The 24100-nt window shown below is 43.9% G+C and overlaps 1 long non-coding RNA gene across 1 annotated transcript; it reads left to right on the top strand.

The window, feature by feature from the left end:
• Positions 1–1737: 1737 nt before the first annotated feature.
• On the top strand, positions 1738–16274 carry LOC119814926. The gene is made up of 4 exons (XR_005285477.1): positions 1738–1779; positions 3868–3984; positions 12871–12929; positions 13748–16274. It is a non-coding gene; the product is annotated as an uncharacterized LOC119814926 (long non-coding RNA).
• Positions 16275–24100: the final 7826 nt, after the last annotated feature.

The raw sequence follows: 24100 nt of genomic DNA, 5'->3' as shown, positions 1-24100 counted from the left end.
ACGGCAAATTGAAAAACGGTCGATGTATTATTTCTTTCATACCCTAATTCAAAACGAGACATTTAAAAATGTAAATCTCTCTTTTCAATGTTACAGAAGCGTCCGTGGATATTTCTATGAGCAGGGAAATCTTTATTAAAATAGCGATCAGCTATTGGGCCTCATCTTATAGTCTTTTAACCGTCAACCCTTAGAAGAGGCATCTGGGACAGATGGAGTCCAACGACAGTGGGGAATGGAAGGCAAAGTACATCAACTTGGGGTTGAGCTACACAAAGTGGGAAAACCACAGCCCCAACGCTTTCCACTTGCAGACCTAGAAAATAAATCAGCAAATTAATTATTTCATGGAAGAAAATTTCCTACACACGTCCATGAAATGAAGATAAAAGCGTGGTATTTCAAGTGAGGTTCATTAAGGTCTAAAATCCCAACACATCCAACTATTCAAAATGAGAAATGATTAAAAGTACAACTAACCTGTCTTACCAACTCTTCATTTTCTCTTTTTCATTTTGTTTAATACCCTTTGTTCCAGAATCTGCTCAATTTGTGACTGCCATTTATACATACCTCCCAAGGCCATGTCAAATCCACAGTGAATTAATAGTGAGGGGATTTTAAGAGACCTTGCAGAATAGAGTAAATGAACTGAAGAAAACTGGAATTTTGCTTTAGGACTGTGCTTGGGCTCATGGCTAGAATTTACACTTCTGAATCTTATGGCCTAGTGGGGTCTTGATAAGGGTACTCGGCTGGAACTCTGCCCACCTTGGGAGGGTGTGTGTATACCTTTGAGAAAGAGCCTTCCCACAGCCTTGTTGCTGGGGTTCTCAGCATCCATTTCCTCTATGACTGCTTTGATAGCTAAACTTGATAGTAACTTGAGAAGCATTTCCCATTAAAAGTTAACTACCAGAGGAAGTAGAGATAAGGGCAGTTCTCAAGAACTTTGAAACCCTGGATCCAAACAAATCTCTCCAAGGCTGTTCTTATCGAGACTCAATGGGTCATCTCACATGTTCTCAATTTTTAGTCTCTGAAGCTACATTTTAGATTTTTTTTTTAGCAAAAGTTTTGACATATGCAAGTGACTCTCTACCTCTAAGTCAGGTATAAAAAGAAGAGTACAAAAATGATAATTAGAAAATACAATCATTTCACAATATTGTTTAATATTCAATTATCCTGTCCATGGCTATATTGGAATAACTGGCTTACTCTGGAGTTTAGAGAGTACTAAATAGCAGAAACATGTAACTCACCACTCAAATTGTCAAGGGCCAGAAGTTTCTAACTGTCATCGTGTAGTAAGCCCACATCTGGTGTCCTGGTCTACAGTTCTCCTCCTGGCAGGTTTAGTGACTATGAGGAATAAACACTTTACAACCACATGGAAACACTTGGAAGCCAACTTATGTAATGACATTTTAACAGTATACAGTGCTGTCGAGGAGTAGGAAAGCTGCCATAATCTCAGTTCAGTGTGTTAAATCACTAGGAGGTAGATCTTAGCCTGGAATCCCAGACCTGGGGAGACAAGACACAGATTTTAGAATGAGGCCTCCTGTTCATCTCTTTTTCTCTCATTCTGTGTTTCATAGCCAGGCTATCAGAAAAATTCCCTGCAGGGTTTTGAAATCTGACCTAGGACCCTGAACATTTCCCAACTGAGGCCTCCACCTAGTCTCTCACCAATGATTAAGCCAGAGGAAGTTGTTTTTGATTACGTCTTTCCAATACATCAGCAGCAACCCTACCATATCCAGACAAATACAGGTAATTTTGTTGTCCTTATTCTTGTCTGTAGTGCTGGAGATGGAACCCAGGGCCTCACGCATGCTCAGCACCCTCAGCCCAAGTATTAAGTAGCACTCGTCAGGAGTTTTAATCATTGCCTGGGCCAGTTTATAAACATGAGTGCCCCTATCTAGAAACACACTACCAAACAGGATAGTTAGTGTTTGGAAACCCATGCCTGTAGTCCACTCTCCAGCTGAGAGCACCTCAGTTACTTCAGTTAACACCAAAACCGATGCTTATCATGTTTAAGTAAGGGGACACGTTGAAAATTGGGATGATGTCGCAGTAGGTCTGAAATGAGGAGGAAATTTTGCATTTTCAAAAAATAAAAACTAAAAATCCCATGATCCTCCAGGTCTAATGGGCACATCTTAAGTCTCAGAGTCATTTATTGTAAGGACAGCCTACACTGTGTTTCTTTGTTGTAAGGAGTGATATTAGAACACATTCTAGCAGTGTTTGGGGCACAGGCACCCAGCAAGGCTCGGGGTTGGGTTCTCTTCTCAGTAGGCTCTGTAACATCAGAACTGGTGGTGTGCTGTCTATAGCCTTGGGAATAGTGGAGACAGCAATGGACAAAAGAAGCCTTCTTGATGAAGTGCACATATTACAGTTGCTAACCCCATAGCTTCAGTTTAGGGAGAATCCTGGATATACTAAACACACATTTTCTCACCTCACTCAGCAACTGAAACCTAGAAGAGTTTAACAATATGTTATGTGTGATAGTCAGTGTGAAACCATGGTACTGAGTTGCTAAAGACTTTGCAGTTTCCTAAGCAACAGGGATGCTTAGAGTATCTTTTGTTTCCAACTTCTACCCTATCTTTTTTCTTTTTTTCCTTCTTCCTTCACCTCTCTCTCTCTCTCTCTCTCTCTCTCTCTCCTCTCTCTCCTCTCTCTCTCTCTCTCTCTCTCTCTCTCTGAGCAGCATTACCTAAACTTAGGATCTCTCAGCCTCAGTCTCTAGGGTGCTGATGTTACTATCCCCAGTACCTAATACATAAGCTCCAAAGTCCCTTGGAATTTCCTAGTTGATAGGAGTCTTTTGTTCTAATGAAGGTCTTGGTGGACTCTGGGTTGAGACCATTTACCAGAAAGACCAAGCTATAATTAGATTCTTCTTCCTCCACTTTCCATGAAGAGGAGAGCACCTGGAAAGAGAGAGAGAGAGAGAGAGAGAGAGAGAGAGAGAGAGAGAGAGAGTTAATAATCAATCTCTATAAAAAAGTACTAAAGTCTCTATAAAAAATTTCTAGAAGACAGTATCCATGGCACACCCAGCTTCACAGGGGCAGAAGTTTCTGGGTTTGGGATCCTTTTTCACCTCACCCATGTACCTTTTTATCTGCCTATCCTTCTGTATTCTTCATTGTAACCTTTCTTTATTATATAATAAATCGGTAAGTATGCTTGTCTCCTTGAGATCTGCAAGCTATTTTGGCAAATGACTAGACACTGGGAGAACCCAGAAAGCGGAGAATGCTTACAGACCCTCGCCTGAGATTTCAGTCACTACTTCCTCCTGTTGTAGCTATGGGTGGTCTCAAACACAGTGGAAAGGAGGTAGGAATTGACTAGGGCAGGGACTCTTCAGTGATGACTCTCACCAAGCCATGCTGAGGGTCGAACTTCCTGATAGTATAGTTGCACTTAAGTTACCCATGCTTCTGTTAAAGAACCCCAGTAAAGCCGGGCGGTGGTGGCGCACGCCTTTAATCCCAGCACTCGGGAGGCAGAGGCAGGCGGATCTCTGTGAGTTCGAGACCAGCCTGGTCTACAAGAGCTAGTTCCAGGACAGGCTCCAAAGCCACAGAGAAACCCTGTCTTGAAAAACAAAAAAAAAAAAAAAAAAAAAAAAAAAAAAAAAAAAAGAACCCCAGTAAACTCAGTGGTTCACCAAGTTGGATTTGGAAAGAATTCTTCTTTGATCTCCTGGTACCCTTCCTGTCTAGAGTAAATGGATGTTTCTTTACATATGTCTGAAAATAGTCAGACCACAGATGAGCATAGGACTTTGCCTTAGTCAGGAGGGTAGAAAACTAATTACGCTATCACTTCAAGGCTGTGACTTTGTGAAGAAAGATGGCTGTTGCCTTGTCTGTTCCCTCTCTTGACATGGACTGGAATAAAGACACGGAGGGAACATCATCTGATGCCAAAACCAACTCTTCTTAATCAGTAAGTATTGTCCATGGCACATAGCTTGAGTGTGTCTTCCAAAGCATACGATCTGAAATCACTCCCCAGTGCAAGTGCATTATATGATGGAGCCTTAGGGGAGCTGTTTAAGATCCTCATGAGTGGTTGATGCTGTCTTCTAAAAGACGTAAGGCATACATATTACCTGTCTTGCTCTCTCATTTGCATGTAGTCTCCTGCCCTTTCTTTTCTACTGTAGAATAATGAAGTAAGCAGACCTTCATCAACTATGGCCACCTCCCTACCCCCACCCCGCACACCTTGAACTTTCCAGTCTCCTGAACTGAAAAAAAGTAAATACCCAGTCTTTGATATTTTCTGTTGTTACAGCAAGGGGTAAAACTGGACTAAGATAAACATAAATGTGTTAAATACCCAATCAAAAGATGTTGGGAGCATTGAGACCCCAGATCCTGAATTTCTTGTAATCCCCTGATCTGAGCGCCTACAGCTGCTCTGAGTACAAGACCTTCAGGAGTTCCTGATGGCAGGAGAGTGGTTTCTGGTGGGTTTGGCTGGGGCATGGCTATCTCTATATAATCTGCCCCTGAAAACAATAAAGGGGGCATTCTTGGGGAATTCAAGGATGACCCGTGTTGCTGTCTTGCTGTCTGTCTGTGTCTGACAATTGAATAAAATTTAAAAAGAGCATAAAAACTTAAAATTTTACAAATGTCTATAATAAAGCAGTAAATACATGGAAATGTAAAGCTATCTGAAAGGGAATGAAGACACTTACAAAATATGCCAAATATAAGGACTATTTAGCTAGTGGTTCTTACTTGGAAACACATAGCTATAAAAAGATATTCTAAGAGGGACTCAAATCATTAAGACAGCTTTATACTTTAAGAATCCAAAAAAATAACCAACTAAACTCAAAGCTAGGAAAAGGCAGATAATAAAATGACAAACAGATTAAATAAAATGAAGAGAAAATGGGAAAGAAAAGTCAACCAAATCAAAAGTTAGTTATTCAAAATGATAATGAAGTTGGTAAAACTTGAAATTAAATTTACCAAGAGAAAAAGAAGATGCAGATATCTAAAGTTAGACACTGAAGTCTGCACATTTCACTAATATCAGTGAAATTTAAAAAAATATTAGAAAAGAGAACTATGAAAACTGCAAGTCAACAATTTTATGATCTTATATGAGATGGGGGAATTCCTAGGATGATGGAGGAGGGTCATCTGTCTATGTGTTACTTTCATTGGTTAATAAAGAAACTGCCTTGGCCCTTGGATAGGACAGAAAATTAGGTAGGTGGAGTAAACAGAACAGGATGCTGGGTAGAAGGCAGTGAGGCAGTCGCCATGATTCTTTGACCCAAGATGGATGTGAAAGCTAGAATCTTTCCCAGTAAGCCACCACCTCGTGGGGCTACACAGATTAATAGAAATGGGTTAATCGAGATGTGAGAGTTAGCCAGTAAGAGGCTAGAGCTAATAGGCCAAGCAGTGTTTAAAAGAATACAGTTTCCGTGTAATTACTTTTGGGTAAAGCTAGCTGGGTGGCAGGAAGCAACCCGCTGCTCCTTCTACACTAGGAAAAATAACCTATTAAATTGAGCCGTGAAGAAATCTACATAAATCTATAGCAAGTGAAATTTTGCTACTAATAAACCATCCCAGTAACCTCAAGTACCTAGAGTAGTAAAATCCACATATTTGCAGGGCTGATGGCTCAGGGACTGGGGAAGAGAGAGCCAGGAGCTATGCAGCTGTCTGGGCTTTCAGTTTAAAAAGGTGGAAAAGTACTGAAGATGAAGGTGATGGATGACTGAATAATAGTCTGAATGAATTTGATATTGTTGATCTATAAACTTGAGAAATAATCAGATTTTATGTTGTGCATATTTGACCACAACTTTTACAAGAGAAAAATCTCACTACAACTAAAGACTAGTTAATATTTTCCCTTCCTAAGGGCAGGGGAACCAAAGGAAGCTCAAGTTAGGACATCTCTCTGTGTGATTCTGAGTCCCTACTGGGAGTGGGTACTTTGTACCGTTCCTAGTGACACACAAATGATGGCCCTGACTATCTGAGTGTTGCCCCACACAATACTAGGATTTCCTCATGCCATTCAGAAGATGCATGTGTAAACATTTGGATCTGTGAACGCTCCTAAGAGGCTCATAGGTTAAGGACTCCAAACCCTGCTTGTAGCACTGAGGTGGGACTTTGTACCCAGCCTGGTGTACTGAGGTCAGGCCTTGTGGGAGGCTACCACACTGTTGGAAGTGTACCCTCAGAGTGCACTGTGGGACCCCAGGACCTCCCTCTTTTTCTTCTGTTGCTGTCTATGAAGTAAATTCTTTTTGCCATGTGTTACCTCCCTGTAGGTCCAAAGCAAGGAAGAGATTTGATTTTTGGAGCGGAACCTACAAATTTTGTGCAAAAGCAGAATAACCCTCCTTTTATGAGTTAGTTATCCAAGGCATTTTACTGGAGTAGTGGAAAGTTAATCCAGTGTGTAAAGACTTCACACCGTGCAGCACACCCAGGCTTCCTCTCAGTCTCACTCCTGTTCCTCTGACACACACATCCTGTGCGTGACCTAAACATGCAATATTTTCCTCAAGCAGAGCTAAGCAACTACTATGTTCATGGAGACAACTGTGTGTGGCGAACTCCCTACTGTGTATTTTTATGAGTTGTCTTGCCAAATCCTCCCAATAATCCAGTGGAATCTTGGTTGTCATCCTCCTTTAGCTGGTGACAAGCTCTGTTTGAATGCTGGCACAGCTGCCTCTTCCCTGCAACGACTCTCAGACCCGTGGTGACAAGATTAGGATGTGCCCCAGAGACACAAAAAATGAAAGCGAGTTGAGGCATGGGGCTTCCATGATAGTTTTAGTCTTTCAGTTCTGCTGTAGAATCACTCAGAGTTTCTGCAAAGAGAAACACAATCTGGACACACACACACACACACACACACACACACACACACACCCCATTCCACTCAAAGTGTCCCTGCAGAGAATGTGCTGTCTGTGTACAAGCTTCCCTAAACACTAAACTTCTGGGGAACTCTGGAGGCAAGAGAGAAAAGGTGGTGATGTTTTTGGAACCAGGTTTATGAAGAATACCCTTTCTTTGGTATGGATTTAACAAAAAAAGTTGGTGTGGGCTTCATTTTACTGCAGGAAACGGCCTGTTCGGTATTAGTTTTTCCAAAGGCCTCTTGCCCCCTTCTTTGTACACAGGGGGTCATAAAGGCAGGTGCGAGCTGGGAGCCAGAATAGCAGACAGAACTGACCTTTAGAGTTTTGTTTCAAGCCAGTATGCACATCCTCCCAAAGCATACTGACAAGCACAAATAACTTTCGACCTCTGCCCTCGTCACTTGTGTCGCCATTGTGGGTAAGGCATCTGTCTTCCCCTAGGCACATCTTTTGAACACAGAGAGACTGCGTATTGAGTTATGATGATTTTGGGGGACCTTCTTCTGTGACCTGTTGTGTGTTTTTTTTTCTTTTTGCACACAATGAACAGACTGGGTCAAGGCAGATTTTAAGTAACGTATTATCATTTCCTTCTGCAGACTCTTTAATTCTGTTTTCCAACTCAGTTCTTCATGTTTATACTAAGTTGTTTTCATCTTTTCTTCTTGTGCTGTGATTTGGAATTTGGATGTAGAGATGGAGTTCAGGAGGAGAACTAGATATCTGGTTCCCAGGAGAGCCACTGCTTCTTAGATAGTAATAGCCCCTCAGTACTGCCTGACTATTCACGAAAGGCAGTCAGAACTGTGGCTGCAGTCAGTCTCTATGGGCTTTGCTTCTAAGAGAGTAAAGTCTTGTTCACCTGCAGGGTCTTCCTCGTCCTCGATATTAGTCGGCTTTTCTGCAGTAACAAAAAGAATTGTAAAGTTCAATAGCCTTACAGCAGCAAACTCGTATTGCTCGTGGATGGGCTATAGCCGTGCTCTGTGAATTCCAGGAAGAAAGAATATGTCCCCAGGATTCTCCTTAAATGCAGCAGGTATCATATATTTTTTATTTTGCATCCCACTAATGCAGCATGGCACAAGGCCAGATCCAGAGATGACAGAGTAGGAAGGCATGCAGCGCTTGGAGAGAACCCTGCTCACCTATAGGGAAGGGCAAAACTGTGTAAGTCACATATCCTTCCCATCCGTAGAACTCTCTCAGTATGTGTGAATCTCCTTCTCTGGGGAGAGACAAATAAGAGTGTGTGCCAGGATGGACAACTGTAGAAGACAGAGGAAGGAGAAAGAGCAGAGAGATTTGGATTTTCTTTAGCCAATACGGAATCTTGGTAGCTTCTATGTGTGTCTGTCACTTTCTGGCCCCCCCCCTAGTGCCAGTTCCTCCTTCCTAATGGCAACCTCTTAATAGTTGAAGTAAAACTTTTCTTTAGAGAAGCACACAGCACAGACCTCTAGGATCTGCTCAAGCCACCTGTCCTGTCTTGTCCTCATCCTGTGACCTCCACAGGCAATGAGATGCTTCTTTCTCTCCATGCTCTTTCTCAGTACTTTGCTTCCAGGTAGGTGCTTCCGGGAAACAGGAACATCAATGACTGTGAGTCATACCTCCTACAGCTGATAATGCCAGGCACCTGCTTTCCCCAAGGTCCTGTCTATTTCCTGCCTCAGGCCCTTGGCCTTTCCCTAGAAATGGGGATGAGGTTCCCTTTTCACTGAAATTCACCAGAGAGAACTCCCCAGACTGTGGCCAAAGTGCATGGTCTGATTCAGGGTCACAAACACCAATTTTAGTCCTCTGGTATTTATGTCCATAGAAAGACCTGGAAAACCAGAAAATATATGTTACTATAGCCAAATAATAAATGAGTAAAAAGGTTGGGTGATTTGTTACAGTGATTCCCAGCCACACAGCAGCTGGAATGTGAGGGTCTTTACTGTGTTTGGCTCCATGAGGATGGTCACAAGGAAAAGAGACAGGGGTACACATCCTAAAACATTGGGAATGTTTCTGTATAGAAGAATGGGGGAAGCGATATCAGCCAAAAAGACAGGGGTAAAATTGCAAGTGATGCTTACAAAAGAATTGTAACAGCATGTGACGATCATATTAAACCATTGAGAGAAAAGAAACAAAGGCATTCACAATGACACATTTTGTTCCAGTAGAATGGAAGCACTGAGTACACAGGACTCTGGAGTGACTTCAGATAAAACCTGAGTTCCGTTCTCCTGCTTTGTTCTACTTGCAGGCGGCATCCCAGTCTCGTACAAAAGGACATGAATCACCCTTACAAAGAGGGATAACATCTTTGAAAATTAACGTCATCTGCAAGGAAACAATGGAAAGCCAGGGAAGGATGATTTTATAAACAAAACACTTGACTCAGTCAACCTTCACTCTCTCTCTCTCTCTCTCTCTCTCTCTCTCTCTCTCTCTCTCTCTCTCTCCTCTCTCCCTCTCCTTCCCTCCCTCCCTCTCTCTCTCTCTCTCTCTCTCTCTCTCTCTCTCTCTCTCTCTCTCTCCTTTCTTCCCTCCTTCTCTCTTCTCTCTCCTTCCTTCCATGTCTCCATTCGTCCCCTCTCTTTCCCTCTGGTTCTTTTGCTTGTGCCCCTCTCCTTCACTTGGTCAGCGCCTCTGCTAATCTGCCCTGAGTTGGAATGAATTAAGAAATTCACCAGGCTGAACATACGCACCTGGATTTCTTTAGCTCCTTTTACACAATGCTTCTCTCCCCCTTCTTTTTGATGTTGTTATTGCGCCTCAGCATTAGCTTGTACCATCACTATAATAACCAGCCAGGGATCCAACGCTTTCTAAATTTAAAAACAGAAAAACACAAAGGCTTTTGATTAGAACGAAACCCTGAGAACAATGTGTGTGCTGGCAAAGAGGGGGACTATGCAACAGCTGCTTGGAGGTTGTGCTGCGGTGGCCTTCCCCTACCCCTTGCCACTTGCAGGAAGATGTCCAAGAACTGTTAGAGAAAAGGAGGCATTTAGAACCTTAGCTGGACACCTGCAGATCTGTGGATTATCCCGTATTCTATAGCTGTGAGTTAAGGCTTTCATGATAATGTAACCAGCCAATTCGATTTTCAGAGCGTGCTTTGGATGTCTACTGACTGACAAGGGAGTGTCTTATTGGAGAACAGCACTGTGTGTTCTGAGAGCTCCATGCTTAATGCTTCAAGGCTGCTTGTCTTCTCTGGTAGTGGAGCAGGTGAAAGGAGGAAAGCAGGGATACAAAACTAAAGCATCATCCACAGACAGAAATCAGCTGCTCTGATCACACACACTGTGAAAGGAAGATGCTGGGGTGTGCCAGCCTCCTGACTAATAGATACCGAGTGCCACTCCATTCCATCCCATACTCATGGTAGACGTCGTTACCCTTGACAGCTGTACCTGTCACAAAGACAGAAGTGGGCTCTCATTGAAATGACCCCCGGGGGTTGAGACTGAAGTTACCTTAGAGGCTAACAGAGCCCCTTCAATATGCTTTCCCAGAGTTCACCACCAGCCAGGCCGGAGATTGTGCATGCAGAGGGTGTTATCCGTCGGCACCTGTGGGCTCCTGGTTCTTATGACCATATGACTACACTCACTCCCATGGGTTGTGAGTACAGAGTATAGCAGAGTTAAAGGGATATAGGTAGACACGGAGGGGAAACGTGTCTTCTGAGAGGGTGTCTTCTTGTTCCCAAAAGACATTTCAAGGAGAAATGGCTAATGACACAGGGGTGGGTTACTAAGAAGACCAACAGAGAAAAAGGAGAAATCAAGTTCCCCTCAGCATGTCTAGTAGTCCCAGCCTTAGGCTTCATTTATCCCAAAGGGAAAAGCTATTACTACCCCTTTCTCCTTGGCTTGGTCTTCTGTCTTTTCTGAATGCTCAATTCTTTGTCTGACCCAGGGAACAAGCTCAACAAGCACCCCAAACAACAACCAATACCCCTGTTACAGGAAGAAGTGAGCTGTCTCCTGGAGAACCCAGGGAGAAGAGCCTTCTTCCTGCTTCTCACCAACTGCGAGTTCAAGGGGAGTTCAGCAGCCCACTTTGGGGCCTCAGGACAGAAGACAGGCTTCAAGGGTGGAAGTTTGTCTCCCACCTTGTAGCGGCCTCAGACTGATGGTCAGCAATATGCCTGAAGCCAGAGTTTCCTGTCTTTTCCATAGGGCTCCATGGTCAGCACCAACCCTCTCAGCATTCCTCTACTGGAAGCAAGGGCTGCTGCTTTGAAAAACTCAGAAGAAATGGGCATAAGCAAGCAATAAATCATGACAGGAAGAAAGTGCTGGCTCCATTCCTGCCTCCGGTCCTGTGTGTGGTCCAAGAGTTTTGAGGAAGGTGCAGCCATCAACAACCAATGAGTTTGGACACCATAGTACTGAGATTTTATACTTTGTATGAGGTTTTCCAGTTGATTTATTTTTCTGATTGAGAGAGATATAACCAGAGGCTGGGGATGTCGCTCATTGGTAGAGCACTTGGCTAGCACCCATGAACTCCTTGGTTTGGTCCCCAGTACTACAAAGAGAAAATAATAATGATAACGAGTTTTTAGGATAGAGATTAGGTAGAGAGATAAGTAGATAGGCAGGCAGACAGGCAGACGGATGGATTATAGATAGGTGGAGTCTAGCCTGAAGTCACTCTTTACCTTAAACCTTTGTCATATGCTGTGTTATAAACCCTTGGCTTTATTCCTGCCCTGGTAATTTTGTTTACTGACATCCACAGTGATTTTTCTTTGATACCTGTGAATGCCAGTGTCTCCAAGTTCTTATTCTAATAATGAAAAATGGGGACCAAGCTGAATTCTGCCCTTTAAAAAAAAAGAAGACTATTTTTAAATAAATCTGCATTTCTTTCCCACTGGGTTTGCCTAATACTCTTTTTTGTCCTCCTAAAAAGAATAGAGGGTAGTCTTCAAAGTCCAGGTGAAGTCAAGATGATCCACTCTTCACAGAAGAAAGGCAGATAACTTGCCCATTTTCCAAATGTGAAAAGTCTTCCTTTACTGCTAGCAATTCCTAAGTAACCGTGGTAACTGTGCTTAGGACTTGTCAGATTTTATAGAACCTACTTTCTGGACAGCAGAGAATCGCCAATACTTTTGTAAAGCCCAGTTGGGAGAGAGAGAAAAAAAAGAGAGAGTAAACCACAGACTATCGCACATCGTAGAGCGGGGTGTGCCTCTCCCCAGCTGTGGTGACGTCACACTTGCACCTGTATCCTTTGCACCTCTGAGGACCCTTAGTAAGGGCAAAGATAAGCCAGTGCTGCCCATGGCCCACCCCAGTCCTGTTGATGAGGAGGAATAGAGGGCTGGTTGCTGTGGGTGTCCCCTCCTATCACTTTTGACTCTGTATGTAAGAATCTTGGAAGCCTTACCTAGACCCTGACATCTAAGTCAAGAGCCTAGAGGTCAGTAATGAGATCTAGGCCTCGGTCTTCCAGAACAGCTTCCAGAGCTTGGCTGAGAAGAGAAGCAGGCATGATATCTGACCTTATGCCTTTGTCAGAAAGTTGCTTTCATTTGCTAACAAGTGGGAATGTCCAGAGAATAGGACTCTGAGGAGTTCCTCTCCTCTTGCAAGCTGCAGTAGCCTATACTGTAAGGTTTCCTACCTTCTCCCCTTTAACTTCTGCATCACAGGGCCATCACCTTGATAAATTGCCTCCACTCAGCTCCCAATGCAGGTCTGCTCCTGGGCTCGCTCTCTCTCTCTCTCTCTCTCTCTCTCTCTCTCTCTCTCCCTCTCTTTTGCACACACACACACACACACACACACACACACACACACACACACACGAGGCAAGAGCTGGTTATTTTTTGGCCCCCATTCCCTATATGGTATACAGAGAGAACAGAAGTTAATGAAGCACGTACTTTGTTCCTGCAGGGCTACTTGCACTTCAAGAAGCAATGGACCTGTGTCGGCAGAACTGGGTAAGAGTGCAGGTCAGTGCCATCACCTGTATATACTGTGGAGGCATCCTTCTTCCTCTGGGTCTCCAGGACTCAGCTCACATATCTGGGAGTCATTGATCTGTTCTCACACGACGATAGGGGGAAGTCACAGAAATAAGGCATTCTGTCAAGGTGAGAATATTGAAGTTTAAAGTTGCTAACCATGTTCCAGGACTTTGGTCCCAGGAGGCGCATTCTACAGTGCTGCACAATCTGGGCATGGACAAACATGGTTACTTACTTACTCAGAATAAGCAGTAGGCAAGTTAAGTGAGGAATGAAAGAAGGAAGGAAGGAAAGAAGGAAGGAAGCCTTCTTCCAGGAGCTCTTCAACAGACTAAATTGTGCAAATCATAGGAAGTGTGTGATTTTGTATATGACAAATAATTATTACTTGGGGAGAAGAACTGAAACCAAGCTAGCCTTGGAGATCCCCAGCCTTTTAGGTCGGCCCTATTCCCAGGGACAGCACCTTGTATACAATTTTGATAAACAACAAAGCAAGCACCGTATACTTGTCTGAGATTTTTGATGGAGGTATCCCCAGGCAGTTTTACTTCAGGCTTTTCCGAGTATCAGACCCTCCACTTAGACCTCAGGTGTAGGAGGGTATCAAGGACTTGTTCCTAGGGAGAGTGGCAATGGGTTGGACAGGCCTGGACTGCGGGGTGGGGAGTGAGACTGGGGGGGGGGTGATTTCCTGTGAAACTCTTGCCTACTTGATTGCACAGAAAGCTTAGGGCTATAAATTGTACCTGAGAGCGTTTAGCCATGCAGGCAGAGTGATACCTCTCTCTGTATTTTCAAAGGTATCCCAGGGAAGATGGTATGGAACCCAAATGCATACGGCTGTGGGGGAATGGAAGCATAGAGTTGCTCCAAAGGACCCCAGAGACACCTGCTGGGAGCCTCTCGTGGCAGATGTTGGTCCTGGGCTTCTGGCCCAACACAAGGCTTGGGTTCTGAGTCTCTGACTGATAACCCAGCTTAAGGCCTTTAATTTTAGTGCCCCCGTAATTGAAAAGGGAACCGGAATGGGGACCCAGCCCTTGTGGGCGCAGGAAAACAATAAAATGGGAGCTGGCAGCACAGCAGCCACTGAATCATTCTGTGCCCGTCCTCATCACTCACCTATGTAAACAGCCCAGGCAGCTCTCACCTGCTCAAGGTTGCACAGCTGTTCAATGGCAGTGACAGCCGTCATTCACTGAAGGGGTGCCGTGTGCTGGGCAGCCTTCCAAGTGCTTTTTAACACTTAACCTCTTTAATCCTCAAACAACCTGTAAGTTCACATTATCATTAGCCCTGGGCATGAGATATTAGTAATAATTTTTATGAAGTCACAAACCCCCTGTGGATGGCGCTGGGACATGGACTCAAGTCTGTCTCACTAATTTGGTAGCTATACCATACTGCCTGTACTGCCTCGTGTGTGTGTGTGTGTGTGTGTGTTTTCATGTGCATTTGGGCACACGTATGGAGGTCAGAGGACAACCTTCAGGAATTATCCACTTTGCTTTTAAAAACAGGCTCATTCACTGACTTGGAGCTTGCCAAGTAGGCCATATTGCCTGCCCAGCGAGCTGCCTTTCTCTGCCTCTCCAGAGATGGAATTACAAATGATCCCCACGGTGTCTGTCTTTCTCTGGGAGTTCCTGGCATTGTGCTCATGACCTCCTGTTTGCGGGGGCAGGCACTTACTGAATAGGCCCACGCCCTCAGCCACAGTGTTCAGTCTTTATGTCTCTCGATGAACTTCCAAAGTAGGGGTCCCTTCCTGTTTATATCTACATGTTTACTGTTGGGCATAGAAACGAGATATTTGTGAAACATTTGGATTTAAATAATCATTTTGAAGACACCTGGAAACACTTTGCTCTACAGTTTAACTTGCCTAGAATGATCCCAACAATAACAAAAGTGTTTAAACTGGATTTACTAACTCATTCAATAGAAACTTTGACAATGCTTGGCTTCATGTCAGGCCCAAGAGGAACAATGGTGAAAACAGATACTTTTCCGGGTTATCCCAGCAGGGTTGCCCCTTCAGTAGGTAGCTACCATTCCCACCACTAAGGTATCCAATATCAGGGCCCAAGTGGCCTCACCATGGTATGTCAAGAGGTCCTGATTCTGTGTAAGAGGAACTCTCCTCCAGTCTTCATCCTCAGGGTCTCAACTTCATTCTCCCCATTTCCTTCTCTCCTCCCCCCACCTTAAGTCACACAGGTAATAATCAGCATCATAATTAGGAACCCTGGAACAGAGGGCAGGGCAAGAGGGACAATGTTTCAGAAGGCATTCTGAGAACTCAGATTGTGTTTCCCAAAGTTGAACATGCACGCACACATGCACACACACACACACACACACACACACACTGTGAAAACACTCTCTGGCCACTAAGCATTACACTTATTTCTGGCTGCTCCTGTGTGTCTTGATAATGAGTAACTATCAATTATTCAGTGGAAGACATTTTATCTGAGCCTGCTTCTTTTCCTATACTCATGCCAAGTGATTTATTAGGAAAAAAAAGTGAGTATCTTTTTTAATGAAAGAAAGAACTCAAGCTGGTGTCCCTTGGGCAATAATGAGTAACTTTTTGCTCTGAGATGATGAAGGAAAGGATTCCTGTTTTGCTTCTTCAACTTCACTCCCATGACACAGAACTAGCCCTGATGGAGGCAGTGGGGTTCCTGCCTTCCCCCAAAGTGATCACAGATCAGAGTGAAGGAGCACCCAGGACTTCACCGACTGTCATCCCACTGCCTCTCAAGCAGAGAATTCCTGAGGGTGAAAAGGAGGCATTACAATAATCAACCTGATGGAATGAGAATAGAGATCTTCTCACACAAACCAGGAAGGGACATTACCCCAGTCCCAGAGGACTTGAAGGACCCTTCTAACTGAAACACCCGAAATGCTTGAAGCTTAACACCCCCATTTTGTGTTTCCTGGGGACCCAAGGAGCCTCTACTAGCTGTCACTACTAGCTGCCAACTTTCAGGTACAAGCGACAAGGAGTTCTACAGGGGACATACCTAGTTCTGATTTAAATTTAATCTGTGTGGTCAATTATTTGTATAAGAATGGAGGAAAATAAAGACTATTTCACAAAAGTCAACTCTGTAATTTTAGAGCCTTTAAGACATTTGAAAACGCCTTGTGCAATTATGTGGCGCTTAATACTCAGATAATGGAACAATGAAAGATGTATGTTTGCATTTTGTAAAATTAAACTGTATGCAGTTATTTATCTTTTACCTTAATTGTTTGAGCTTGTTTCTAATGTAAACTGTTGTAATTTTAAATAAATATCATAGAAAAAACTTTCATAGGTATCAAGAATCCAGAGTAAATTTACTTTGCAAATAGGCTTTGTAGGTATGTTTTACACTGAGGATCTTAAACTGACACTTTCATTCAAAAATACTTCGAATTACTCACCATTGGCCTTGCTGAGGTCAGAAAGATCTCAAGGAGACCAGGCTTTACAATAGAATTTGGTTGACGTCTTCTTCCAGATCCAAGGTATGACAAATGTACAGAATCAGTATAGTAAGAAGTAGGAACTTCATTTTTGACTGATTTGGGTTCCACATACAAAAGCTCATGCTTTGTCTCTTCCATTCTCCAGTCTCTGTTCCATATTAGGTGCCCAAATTTTTATGCCTTCTAGAACATTTTTGGACAACTTGAAATTTGGTAGCTTGCTAGAGCACGGAGGCATAAGAATTTGAAGGAGAGAGGATCCGTTTCATAATATGAGTTCATGTGTTAAGATGTGAAGTCATCAATAAGAACCAGTTAACCTACTGTTTTGGAGTCTGCTGTTCTAAGGCTTTTCTGCTGTGATAGTCCTACTGTGACTCCAGACACTTGATAAATAGTAATAGAATAAGGCAACTCTGATTTGCCATGGCTTCCAGGATCTGAGGTGCCATGCCGAATCACATTCACTTTGTTTACCAACTGAGATTGCATCTCTTGAGTATCACTGAGTCAGCCCAATCCAGGGTCTAGTAGGATCAAGTCTGGACCCAAACTCAGATCCGTGGTTGGCTAGGTAAATAAGCTCAGGCATATTACATGAAATTGATGTGCCTCAGTTTCTTTGCCTGCAAAACAATTCATGGAGGGGAGACGGTGTTTATTTTTTAGGCACTGGATGCATTAGTATGTTTTAAATACTGCTGTGCCTAGTGAGGTGAGTAAGGAGCGTATGCTGCTCTTGCAGAGAACCCACGTTCAGTTCCTAGCACCCACACCGGACAGTTCATAACCACCTGTAACTCCGGCTGCAGGTATCTGATACCTTCTTCTGAACTCCAAGGACATCTGCATTCATATTCACATGCTCACACACTTACCTACACATAAACGTGTAATGAAAAAAATAACGAAAATGAATCTTAAAAAAATACTGCTGATGATATATAATTATGAGCCCTACAAATGTTTTAGTTTTGTAATATCTTATTTTAAGTGAATTTCTGAAGCATTAATCTAATTAATCTTTATCAATAAAAAATGGAGAGTCAGATATCAGGGTAAGAACCTGAAAGATCAGAGAGGTGGGGAGCAACCACCAGTCACCTCCTACCTCCATCATTCCCCTATCCAGAAGGGCCGAGATCCTCTCTCTGCTCCACCTTACTACTTCCTGTTTCCTTTCTGTCTAAAGTCCTCCAAACCTCTATGGTTAATTTTGGTCAGCTAGTGGCTAGCTCCACCCTCTGACTCCAAGCAAGCTTTATTTGTCAGAATGCAATCAAAACATCACACAACACATTTCAGATTTCCTGAAATATTTCAAAATATTCAGAGATTCTCCAAGGTTCTCTGGTTGTTCATATTTTGACAATTTGCTTTAGATAATATATTTATTTTCTTGTGCTGTGTAAGAAACAATGACAAACTAAGAAGACTAAGGGTTACACAATTGCTGTCTCACAGTTTCGCTGTGCCAAGATCCTGGGTATCACTTGTCATAGTCCTTTACTCAAGATGTCCCCAGACTGAAGCAAATGAGTTCATTGGCATACTTATCTACACTGAGGCTCAGGGTCGTCTGCTAAGTTCTCCCCTCTGACTGTGGGCAGAAGTCAGTTCCTTGTGGTTGCAGGATTGATGTGGCCAGTCTTCTTATTTAGTCAGAATCACACTGGGCACCGAGAAGCCAATTGTCATTTCCTGATATGTGGCCTTCCCACCATACGTCAGTTTTCACTCCAGCAAGAAACATCTTCCTATATACCCGACCCAGTTTGTCTTTCTGAAGTTTCAGGTACCTACAGTCAACAGGAGACCAGCACAATTACAGCCAGCGTTCCAGAAGTAATCAATATCTTCTTTTAACTGAACACCATTCTCAGCAGAGTCAATCCCATCTACCTCCTTTAGGGCATAGTCCTTGCCTTTGAGCAAAGTACCTATGCCATAGATGTAGATGCTCCCCATCCTAGTGCATCTAGTGCATCTAGTGATCTAGTGCATCTTAGTTTTCAGATGGGCTATTGTGAAAAGGCAGCAAACCTCGTCTTCTTTACCAATGAAGTGAGGAACTCAAGTGAGGAGCACCTGCAGGTCAGATGCTCCAAAGAGAAACCAGGGATGTGTGCTGTGAGTGAGGTTGGTGTTCTCAACTTAAAAAGGAAATGAAAGACTCACATTGAAGCTACTAAGATCTATGGCATGCTGAATTGTTTTATGTTATCATGACACAAACTAAAGTCATCTGAAAGAAGGGAACCTCAATTAAGAAAACGCCTCCATAACATCAGGCTCTAGGCAAGCCTGTAGGATATTTTCTTAATTAGCTACTGACAGGGAAGGGTACAGTCCATTATGGGTGGTATCATCCATGGGCTGATGGTCCCAGCTTCTATAAGAAAGCAGGCTGAGAAATCCACAATGAACAAGCCAGTAAACAGTACCCCTCCGTGCCCTTTGCATCAGCTTGTGCCTCTGGATTCTTGGCCTGCTTGAGTTTCTGCCCTCACTGCTTCTGACGATAAACTGTTCTATGGAACTGAGAGAGGATTAACTCCTTTCCTCCCCAAGTTGCTTTTGGTCATGGTGCTTCATCATAGCAATAGCAACCCTAACTAAGACCTATGGTAAGAACTATCTGGAATCAGTGCAAGTAGAAAGAGGGAAAAACAACCTTGCGCTCACATCTTGAGCTACAAAAGTTAAGGCTACAGTATGTGACAGCACTCACAGGTGTTGGAAAAGCATCCCATAGGAAGGAAGCTCATCCCGTGGCTTCTTCTTACTCAGTAACTGCTCTTCCAATCTGCTGTTGTCAGCCAGGCCTATTGAAGAGAAAGGCCTGTTGTGGCTCTGCTAACCGGGGTCTCTCAAGCCGACTCAGACACCTGTCGCTGTCAGATGCTGGGTTCTAGGAGGATGAATGACATGCAAAGACTTTGGAGGCCCAGGGCAAACCTGGGCCTTCAGCATCTCAGTCACATTCTGTTGGCCGAAGTGAAGCACAAGACAGCCCTAACTCAAGAGGAAAGGATGTAGATTCTACCCCTGGATAGGGAGCGCTGCAAGGACACATTGCATGAGATGTAAATAAAAGGAGCTCTAATTATGACCATTGTTTCAATTATCTGCACACTCTTCTTTAAAAATTATGTGCATTTTTTTGCGGGGGGGGGGGTAATTTGCATGTGCCCGCAAAGGCCAGAAGAAACATCAGATCTCCCAGGAGCTAGAGTGGCTTGCAGTTGTGAGCTGTTTTTATATCTCTGGCTAGGTATTGTCCCATGGTCCCTGCAGCTTTTATCACACACTCAGCCTTCCCCATGGCCTTCAACAAAGCCAGCCAGTTTCCGGACAGCCCTGAATACCCACGTAATCCTGGTGTTACCAGTCCTGTACCGATCACAACAGGTCCTGGCATCACTCAGTGAAGTGAGGAACTGCCAGAAATGGAGAGGCACTTCTGGGGCCCAGCAGTGCACTATGATCAGAGAATTCAGCTGCACTTGACCTTAAATTTCTAACTTCACCCAGCTGAAGGCAATTGATGACTCTGTAACATCCCTTGGTTCTCAGAGGAAAGCGGGGGTGCTTTTCCTTTGGTAATTCAGTCCTCTGCTTGTTTTCTTTTTCATTTCTGAGTGTCATGCTGCTTAGTACAGACCCTTATTAATTGAGACCAATGAACGGAGCATGAGAAATGAAGAGTATTACCTTCACAATTATTCTAAAGTGAGACACTACCAGAATGTACATATTTCCATCCTCTTAGTTGTCACAGACTGGGAAGCTGTGAGATACAACCAAGTATCTTCCTTTCTAGAAGTCCTTAGGACCACCTGGATTAGACACCTGTGTGCCCAGTAACACTCCAGGATCCTAGAGAACAGACTGGTGGGTCCAGGGACAGCCCAGGAATCTGCATTTCTTCAAAAGCTTTACAGTCTCCTCTTGCCCCCTGAGACTCTCAAGAATAACAGCACAGGCACAGTGATGGTTGGGAAGGCACAGAACTCCCTGTTCTTGTGACTTGGATACAGGTTGGCTGTGACAGGCCCAGAGCATCAGGCAAAAAGAGCAGAGATTCTGCAACCTGGGGTCCAGGTCAGCACCTGGAATTGTGAGTGCCGCCCTTCTTCTAACTCATCTGGAGTAACACAAAAGATGAGTTCTGAAGCACGTGGTACCCCTCTGAGAAATCAGAGCTGAACACCTCTGTAGGTTCTGAGGCTGAGGAGTATTTCTCAAGGGGCAGGGGGGAGGTAGCCTGTTCATGGAGGCCAAGAGAGTGACAGTAACCAAAGGATGTCGGGACTTCTGTCTCCTTCATCACCAAGGGCAGCTAGGAATATGGGAGGACACAAGAGTTCGCTGGATGCTGTGAATCCCAGTAAGGATGGAATAAAGGTAAGGGAGAGAAGTTGCAGTGCAGGGGTTCCCAGAATGCAGAAAACAGGAAGTTGCCAGGTAAATTAAGCTGCCTGTTTCATAAGACAGGAAAATAAAATACATTTGAATGTGTTTGTATGCGCTGAAGAAACGCTGGAACATCACTTAAGATGTTAACCAGAATCATCAAATCAGAGCTGCAAGGGCTTGGTAGGAGGGTATGGCTGAAGGTATTTTATTCCATTTCTTATGGCATTCTCTGCATTTTGAGTCATGTATTGCTTAATCAGAGATTTTGTTTTGACTTTGGGGAACAAAATATTATACTAACTCAACTCTATCTCCGCTCTAAATACTTAAACACTTTGAATTTAGACTATTTACATTAATTATCTTCATAATACATATTCAGTCATAGCATGTACATGTATGTATGTATGTATGTATGTATGTATGAGAGTAGTGCCACTAGTGCCATAAACACCTCTTTCCCAGGCAGCTAAGGATATCTGGGACGTGCAGTGGTTCTAGTCACTGTAACTTAAGGGGAAAGGCTTCAGGATGTTTTGCCCTTGAAGCAAAGTCCATACCTCATCAAAAGTGTTTAACAAGGTAACTCTCCTTTTTGGAAAAGAAGTCTGCTTCTGGCTTGAATGGCTTCCTTCTTAGAGGTGTGCAGGAAACTGGAATGCTGTCTTCTCCTTCCTTTTGCTAAACAAGGAGAGGACTTTGCACTTGGACCCACCTTTTCCTAGAGGCTGACCTGTCTGAAGGGCAGGCAGTCAGTCTGCGCAGGCTGGCCTGTGGAGGTAATGGAGCAGAGCCTGCTGGGGAGGCGACATGACAGCTTATCAGACAATGTTAGCAAAATCGCTCTCAGCTACCTGAGGGGCTGAACTGCTTCCACCGTGTTATTAAAAGGACTCAGAATGGCGCGTGCCCCCTTGAGTAGTGTAAAACTGGCCTCCGTTCAGGGAATGCTCTGTGGCTCGCCACAGTAGGAATTCTCAGCCACTTTAGAAACTGCATGTTTGCCGTTAGCCTGATGTCCAGTCCGTGTTACTAACCAGATCTCCAGCGCTAGGTGACATTCAAGCTTGGACAGTTTCCAGTCTATTAATAGCCCATGGTCACCAAGGAGCTTTTCTTTCCCTTGACTGCCTCTAAGTGAGACAGGTAGAGCTAAGCGTTCCCTGGCTTATGAGGACATGGCTTTCCTAGACAGTTTGTCTAAGATAAAGTTAAAATCCCAGTATTTTTTCAGTCCTGTTTTCTCCACATGAATTCCTGATGCTCCAGGAATCATAGGCCTAGGGCAGGGGAGGGAAGTGAAGCCGTGCTTGCAAGCAGAGCTTTGTGGGTATGACGAATGAGGCAGATGGTGAGGGGGGCTGCAAGGTGCCTAATGGGAAGGTCTGGTGATGTCTGTCAGGGGCATCTGAGCTCAGATGTGGAAGCCTTCGCTCAGCTTCACCCAGGCCCAAAGAGCATGTGTGTCTGGAGACATATACCCTTTTCCCTTGGTGACCCCATGCTTGGAGAAACACCATGGTCCTAGAAGCAGAAAAAGAAAAGAAAATCAGTGGCTTGCAAACGGTATCATGTGACATGATTTATTGTCCCTCTCTGTTTGCTTTCCTTATGCGCACAAATATGACAGCTTGTGGGGACTGGAGGCTAGATTTTCCACTGCATAGTCCAAAGCAAGGTCCCCACACAAAAGAAGCTCCCCCTGCTTTTGTTTCGTTCTCTGGACTCACCTTCTCATGCAACATGAATAATAAAAACCCAGAGATAGAAATTGGGGCTCAACCCAAAAACCAGAAAAGCAAAGCAGCCAAGCAACTAGAGAAATCTTACCTCTACCAAGACTGGGCGACGGCAAACTAACTAAACTAAGCCTCTTTCTCCTCCCATTTTATATTTCCTCTAGTACTGGGATTAAAGGCCTGTGACTCCCTAGGACTGAGATTAAAGGTGTGAACCACTACCGCCTGGATTTGTTTCTACATTGATCTTGTGTGTAGCCCAGGGTAGCCTTGAACTCACAGAGATTCATCTGACTCTGACAGTCACCAAATCACCACTGCCTGACCTCTAGAAGCTTCGGCTCTGCCTTTGGCCATCAGGCAAGGTTCATTTATCAAAATACAAATAATATAGCACTACACTCTCTCCCTTTTCTCCTCCCTCTTCTCAGCCATGCCCAACCAATAGCTCCCACCATGCCTCTGGAGACTTCTGCTTAGAAGGGTCTGCTGTAGGAAAGTGGGGTTCAGAGCCCCACCCCAACTATACCTGACAACCAGCTGTGTTAGCAATGCAACAGAATTCCATTTTCTGTTTCGGGGTCCAAAAATCCAAGAGCTGAAAGTTTGCTTGCCCTAGGAGTAAAAGAGGCTGTCCTGGGGCCAGACCAAGCTGTCGTGGGAGCACAAGATGCTCTCTTTGGGCTGGAGCAGGCTGACCGGAAGCCTCTGCAAGTGCCACCCTGTGGCTTGCTCGCCTCTCCTTTAGATGGCACCATTTTACTGCAGGGAGGCCACTTGGGCTCCCTTCTCCAGTGTCAATTAGTATTCGCTGTGCAAAAATCAGGAAATTCCTTCATTATGCCGGTGCCCGGTGGCAATCTGATAATTAAGGTGGTGCTTCGGCATTTCCATTATAAACTCCACTTCTCGTGGAGGGTTGTGGCACATCAATAAAAACTTGCCAGGAGGGCTTCACCTTGGGACATTTTAGAGCAAACACTGCATTTCCCTTCCAAGGGGTGTTTTTTTCTTAATCATGTTATGTCAAGTCTGAGAAATTTATTTTTCTCCATGTGACCAAAAATAATTAAGAATTTACCTAGAGTTTTGGTAATTTTAATGCAGACATTGGTTTGCCTTTAACTGTAAAGAAACAAGGAGCATTTGAAGTAATGCACCCATTAATTACCCTGATTTGATCATTACACAGTGTGCACATGAATAGGTGTATCACATGCTACCCAAAAATTTGTATGATTATTATGTGACAATTAAAAATGAGAGAATATAAAGTAAAATGTAAAATGCCAAAGTGTTTTAATTAAAACTGGAAAGAAATATTTTGCATTTGGAGACTTGTTTTTCCAAAATGTTAAGCAGTTCTTGCATTACCTTCCCTCACACCCTCTTTTTATTTTTGGTCTGTGTTGAAGTCTCCCACAATTAGGCAATATTAACTTATGAGAACTTTTAAAAGTCACTGCGTGTCCCAGGTCCACCATCAGCAGAAGTCTGTGAAGAAAGCAA

This window comes from Arvicola amphibius, chromosome 5, assembly GCF_903992535.2.
Source record: "Arvicola amphibius chromosome 5, mArvAmp1.2, whole genome shotgun sequence".
Taxonomy (NCBI): Eukaryota; Metazoa; Chordata; class Mammalia; order Rodentia; family Cricetidae; genus Arvicola; species Arvicola amphibius.
This window is presented reverse-complemented; position numbering and strand designations above follow the sequence as displayed.